This window comes from Schistocerca cancellata, chromosome 7 (assembly GCF_023864275.1).
Source record: "Schistocerca cancellata isolate TAMUIC-IGC-003103 chromosome 7, iqSchCanc2.1, whole genome shotgun sequence".
NCBI lineage: Eukaryota > Metazoa > Arthropoda > Insecta > Orthoptera > Acrididae > Schistocerca > Schistocerca cancellata.
The window spans coordinates 552,199,952-552,206,886 of NC_064632.1; positions in this window are offsets into that span (position 1 = coordinate 552,199,952).

A 6,935-nucleotide genomic window follows, 5' to 3' on the forward strand; every position below is an offset into this window, starting at 1 on the left:
AATGAACTATCAAATATGTGTTTAATGCACTAACATGAATAGGGTTTAGTGGACACGAAATGACGTGACAAACATTTGTTTTTTTTTTCTTGAGTTATTCAATACGGACTCAAAGTATTCATTGGTTCAGTGATATATAGATATAATATGTTTTCGTCATGTTAATGAAGTATACTCGCATGAATGCTAGACATTTTAAACCAATTGTCGCGAGTAAATGCAAGGACGATTCATGATACTACTGTAAAAATGTGTAATAAGTGACTTTCATTACAACCCAAAACACAAATATTATATGGGTAACAAAGAGACTAAAAGTTTAACATGATCTCACAAATAGCCTTTGTTATATGTGAACATTGGATAGAATCTGAACTTGTTGTGATCAAACTGGGTATTAAAACAAACCAGGCGAGATGACCATGGCTCCGGCGCAGTTTTCCCAGGTTTTCTGATGGCACGTAGCCCGAATGGGGGAGCCAAATAAATGTAATGACCCTGGGACTAGGTTGATGGTCACCTCGCAAAGTGTAAGAACAGTATAAAAAGTGTAATTAAACCTACAGTGTAAAGGAACTAAGAAGTGTAAAGTGAATGATCCAACCAAGGTAACAGACAATAACCAAACAGACGTTAGTGGCAGCATATTGCCGAACATTTCCAACGTTAGTCAATTGCTGCCAGGGGGCATTGTAACGTCTAGAGAAACAAAAACAATATATTATGTAGTAATTAGAGAATTAGATGTATCATATTGTGTCATTGCATAAAATTATGTATTTTTTTTTATTATTTATTTTTGAAAACGTCTGCGTCGGCGAGTAATAAAACCGACACAGAAGATAAATGTTGAACAGAGATTAAAAAAGGAACTAGTATATAATGCGTGATGTAGATTAATGTCTTTGTCTTCTTAATTTGGAAGTTGTGCGAGTAAGATCTCCTGTTGTTGTCGTAGAGAACGCGAATGTAGCACTCTTTTGTCGAGACTAAGCAATGTACGCCATTACGTGTGAATTCACAAAGGTCTGTAATCACTGAGATATTTAAAGGTTTTAATAGAGTTGTATAAATGAAAACTTGTATTATTTATTGTTAAGCTTGCTTGCATATTATCCCATCCTGTTGAGACATTTTTCAGTTATATAAATATTATCTGTGGTGCTGAGCTGCGTGGAGAACGAAGAGCCGCTGCCGCGGCGTATTTAAACGACTTACAATATAGTCGAGCATACCGCAAGGAAGCGGTAAAATAATAGTAAAATAATATTATTTCTTTTAGCTCCCAGACTGGCAGTGAAGATCAGCAGATTTTATGATGTGTTGCAGATTGACGCGGGCTGCTGATAGGATATAATTTACAGTGCAAATAATTTAATGTACCTTCAGAATCTGATAGGAATCTTGCTGTGCTCCGTTCTGATCTGGCAACCTTTATAGTGACAACGTATTTTATTAATGAGAGTCTCATGTTCTTGGGCTAGTCGTGGTATGAAATAGCATTTTAACGAGAAATAAAATCCACTGCGAACTTGTGTTTTTGAACGATCATACGAACGGTAACATCAGTGTTCATAACAAAGTAATTTCAACTTTTAATCACTATGAAGTAGGGAAGATATATTGATTCTTAGCATGAGTTGCAGTTACGAAAAATCGTTCCTTAAATTGTAGGCCAGATCCAGAACAATCAGACTTCAATATATACATTTTATTCCGCTAAAAGGTAATGATGATAAAGAAAAGCAAAGCACAGCATTGCTAAAAGTATTTCACGTAACTCTCTTCGTAAATGTGTTGTTACAAAGAGAATAAATAAACTAAAGAATAACAATTTAACAATTCGCGAGAGAGTTGTACGCGAAAGTGGTATCCATAGCGGGAGGTGGGGCGGGCAGTGGCTTTTTGGATGAGAGAGTAGAGGAGAGGTCGCCACTGGGCCGTTTGGAAGATTTTTTGGCGGGTGTTGCCTGGGAGGAGGGATGAGGGACTGGATGGATGGGGAGGTGGTGGGAGGCAGGGCCCTCCTGTGAGGCAGTAGCACCGGATGAGAGGGTAGGGCGCTCTGTGGCGGCGACTGTGGCGCGGCGGGTGGTGACTCGGGCAGGGGAAGCAGTGGTAGTTGCAGGGGGAGAGGGGGAAAGTCGTCTCGGCGGGTGACAGGATCGGGAGGGGGGTGGGAGCAGGGGCAGAGGCAGGAGCAGGAGCAGCAGCAGGTGCAGTAGCAGGGGTAGGAGCAGGAGAGACATACAGGTGGGGATACTGTGATGGAGAGGAGATAGATGGGGAGGAGACTGTGAGCAGGGGAGGTGGATGAGACGGGTTAATCCCAGAGGAAGCACTCCATGACGTTACAGTGGGGGCAGGTGAAGGGAAGGTGTAGGTGATGGTGGTAGTTGTGGCGTCCATGATTGCAGGCAGCAGCGAACACCGAGAGACGGCGGCAGCGGCGGCAGAAGAAGCGGCGAGCACCGAGAGACGGCGACCAGGCGGCGGCGGCGGCGGCAAGCACTGGGGGACGGCGACCCGGCGGCGGCGGGCACCAGTGACGGCGTGCAGACGGGCAAGAACACGACAGTCACGGCTGGGGTTCTTCCACGTCGAAGATACACCCTGGGAGTAACCCAGGAAGTGCGAGTCCTCGATGAGGAAGTAAGGGAATCCAACCATCGAATAATCATGTGACCTCTACCTTCCGCCGGAGTTCTCGGGTTAGTCTGTGAGTCTCCCGTCTATCGTCCGGATGGCGGTAACGGACCCATCGTTTCCGAAATCGATTGTGCCTTGTCTTAAGTTCCTGCAGTGGTGGTGGAAACTCGTCATAATTGACTTCTGGTTGCAGGTGCTCCGTGAGTGCTCGTTGTTTCGCACTGTTAATCTTCTTCATGAGTACTGCGACTGCCACATCAATAGTTTCTCTGGTAGTAACAACCTGTGTTGGTCGCACATTGTTGTTGAGGTACGTTTGGAACTGCTGCCAGTCGTAAGTTCTTGTCGTCGGCAGTGGGAGTTGCAAAGTAGCCCTCTCTATGAGTCCTAACACCGGTCTGTGGTCCGACGAAAGATCATCCAGCGTCCGCAGATGGAGATTCGGATTGATGTTCTTGAGTATGACGATGTCTAGAACATCAGGGTCTTGTGTCTGGACGTAAGGTATCCTCGTCGGTTCCCATGGTCCATGGACGGAAACATGTAAATTCTCAGCCAGTGCAAACAACGTATGTCCTTTTGGGTTAGTCTTACGGGAATTCCAGGCAACATGTTTACTATTAAGATCCCCTCCAAGGAGGATCTTGTCGTAACCCTCTGTAACGGCGTAAAGATGTTCCGGGTGGAGAGGCTTCTTTGGCTAAGGTAAGTCGCAATACAGGTAACGTTTCCGAGCGTCGTGTGGATTGTTACTGCCGTGGCCTCTAAAGTCTGAAGTTGGGGTAAACGTTCTTGGTGGTGACGAATACATTTTTTGATCTGAACTGCGGTCCCTCCACCCCGTTGGTCCCGTCTGTCCGTCCGGTAGATGTGCATGTTCCTCAAGCGGAGGTCGGGTGACTCGCGGAGATGTGTTTCGGAGACAAATGCTACGTCTATCTTGTGGCGACGTAAGAAGTCCGTGAATGCTAATTTCTTCAGTTTCAGGTCGTTGGCATTCCAAATGCAGAAGTTAAGATTCCTCGTGTGATGCCGTCCATCCATTTAGGGTGTTTGAAAAGCTGTCAGTACGCTTTCTACAAGCGAGAGGATAGACGTCAGCTTCTGATGGAGGGTGGTGAGTAGTTGAAGAATATCTGTTAACGCTGGTGTAAAGCTGGTCGACCAGGCAGATGATGTCTCCGCTGGTGTTGGCGTCGGTGGATGGGCAGGTATTGCTTCGGAGTAAGAGCGCTGTTGTCTTGTCTGTCGTAGAGACACGCTGGGTGCCGGCTGTGGTCGAGAGGCGATTGTTCCCACAGGGGGAGGTGCCGCTTGTTGTTGGGTGGCCGGAATCGCTGCCATGGCAGAGTTCTTCACAATTATAGGCCGTTGTGCGGTCGACTTCTTTGGTTTTCTTCTAGTATATTTTCGTAGGAGTTCTTAAAATTTGGGGAAGCCACGGAAGGTCGCTGGATGTTCTTGTTCACAATTGGCGCACTTTGGGGGCGCCGTCCTAGGATGGGTACAATTCGATGATTTATGGGCTCCACCGCAGCGGACGCAGCGTGCTGGCATGCTGCAGTAGTTCGCTGTATACTCGAAACGTTGGCAATGTCGGCACTGGACTGGTCCTTCTTTACTATTATAGGTTTCTATTATCACTCGTGTGTAGAGCAGGTATTTGACATCATATATCTTGTAACTATCTTTTCCGGATGGGAGGGTGACTCGGCACACAGGTTGCGGTATCAATCGTTTCGTCTTCTCGTCGCGTTCCTTAAATTGGTAGACTTGGAGCACTTTGAAGCCTTTTTCCTTGAGGGCACAGTAAAGTTGTTCTTCGGTAACTTCTGCCGGAAGGCGTTTGACAACTACTTTCAGTTCCCTGTCGTCTGGTGCTTTATGCGTAAAATAAGAGAAGCTGTGGTTCGTGAAGAATTTTATTGCACGTCTTTGGTCTTCGAAGGACTCAAAGTGGTATTTGATGCGGTCCTTTTGGTATATAGCTTTAAGGTTGCCCTCTAGAAGTCCGTTGAGCGTTTCATTGAGGTGAACGTAATCCTTTGTGTAATAAATTGTGACTGGGGGCACTTTGCGAAGCACATTCTTGTCTCTGTCCACGGCTTCTGCGGCATTAGAAGTTTGTGCCTGTGGCTTGTTGGTGGTTGATGGAGGCGCAGCTTTAGGTGTCAGTGGGGCGAATCGGTTCGTTGTGGGGATGGTCTCCGTTCGTCTCTTAGCCGGGTTGGCTAAGTCCTTGGCTTATGCGTTGCTTCTGCGCCGTTTGTTGTGTAAGAGCGTAAAGTCCCCCTCTGCGTGTGGGGAGTCGTTGTCGTTTTCTGCTGGAAAGGCCGCTGCCATATCCGCGTCGTCGACCGTTTGGTGGGAGTGCTGTGATTCGACATCTGAGTCCACAGATGGAGGTGCCAGACAGCTGTCGTTATCCTGCTCTTGCGTTTCCCGTGAATAGCGGATAAGGCGTTGTATGTCCTTCAGCGTTTCTTCGTCCTCCTCCCGACATATGTCGAGTCTTCTGGCGTAGTCCTGGCGGTCGTCTTCATTGCTGCGTCCGTCGTGATGTGATGTATGGCCGACGTCCGAATACGGTTTCGTCGTGTGGTGTGCAGTCTTCTGCGGTCGAATAGTGCCTGTCGATCGTCGTTCTATCCTGTCACGAACCGGTGCCGTAGCCTGGGTCGTCAGCCTGGGATCCGCCCTGTGGGGAGCGGCCGCTGGGGCGTCCTGCGGGCCAGGCCCAGCCGACCGACCAGCGGCCGACTCCGGCGCGTCCGAGGCGGCTGCCCCGGCCGCGCGCGCATCGTCCTCGCTCGTCGGCATCGCGAACTCGACTGGCCGACAACGGGCTTAAAGTGAATTTCTACAGTTGGTTTAATAGAAGTGACAAAACCTTATGGTTATGCATCAAGTTTTATGAAGTTGGCTTAGGACATGGCCTGTTTTAGGCAAACATTTAAATAATAATTTATGTAAGTACTATACGTTGCATCCTGTAGGATGACCATATCTAATGTAATTTACTAGCGCATTATAATACTGACTTCTTGCAGGTTCTGAAGAAGACGTTATTAATAACGTTGAAACCTAGGTAAACCAAAAGTTAACCTGAAACTGTAGGCTGCATATTCTTATATAAACAATATCAGTTGCTGTCGCTGCATAAAAATGTTAAAAATGTTTAAAAAAAAGCAAACAAAATAGGTATGACGGAGATATACAATAGTATTAAATTTGTTGTGCCATCATTGGTCACAGAAATGATGCAATTTATTCTACCGTGGAACAGAAAGTCGATGCAGCCTCATCTGTATGCCACGATGTTCATCGCATCATCGTCTTTTAAGTGAACGGTCGCTTAATTTTTTGTTTCTGGTAAATTCAATAGGAAGAGCAAAGTCTGATGGAAATTCTATCCTGCAATCATTGAATCATCAGCGTTTAGCCTTTAACCTTTAGCTTTAGGACTGCTGATGTTATCATTATTTAATTACAGGTGTTCCTTTCATATTTTTCCAGCAATCTGTATAGGATCAACTGATGATTTCTTTGTGAGAAAGGTATCAGCCATTGCCTTCCATGGGCTATCGTTGTTGGCCGCACAGACAATTAGCTTTCACTTTAACTCGGACTTTTCATACTGAATACGTTGCATGTTTCGTGTGTACTGCATAAAAATATTATCGTGTGAACGTTCTTACAATGACGAACGATCTCACGGTCAGTAAACTGTATGCCACTGTTCTCCATGTACCACGTGGCCATGACTACACAGACAGTGATCTCTCATCGTTCATCAATGGCTCTCATTGAAGGCAGCATGTGTGTGCAAACATACATTGAGAAAGAATATTAGGGTGTGAATTTTATCGGAATGAAGATCTATTAAATGGTACGTAATGTCTATACCATCGTTTTAAAAAAGCCATGTGCGCATGACTGTACAATGGGCAACCGCTCCTTGTGCGTAGCTTTCAGATCAGGCAGTGTGCGTGTGTTAATGTGAATTTGATATAAATCTTTTGTGTGCGCTGTAGTCGATGCGTGAACGATGTGGCTGTGAGCAAGGTATATGAAACATCTCTACTATGCTCGCACATGGTCAGAACTACATAGACGATGAGGTCTCTTCTTTCTTGGCCTGTGCGATGTTGTGAATTCTGTTACGCTGATATACCGATGAGCACACCTTCTTTTTGTTATTGCGCTTACTTGCTTAACTTCTACAAACAATGGGTACGTGTGCTCTCTCTGTGTACCGTTTGTAAGTATTTAGTCTCCGTTCTGAT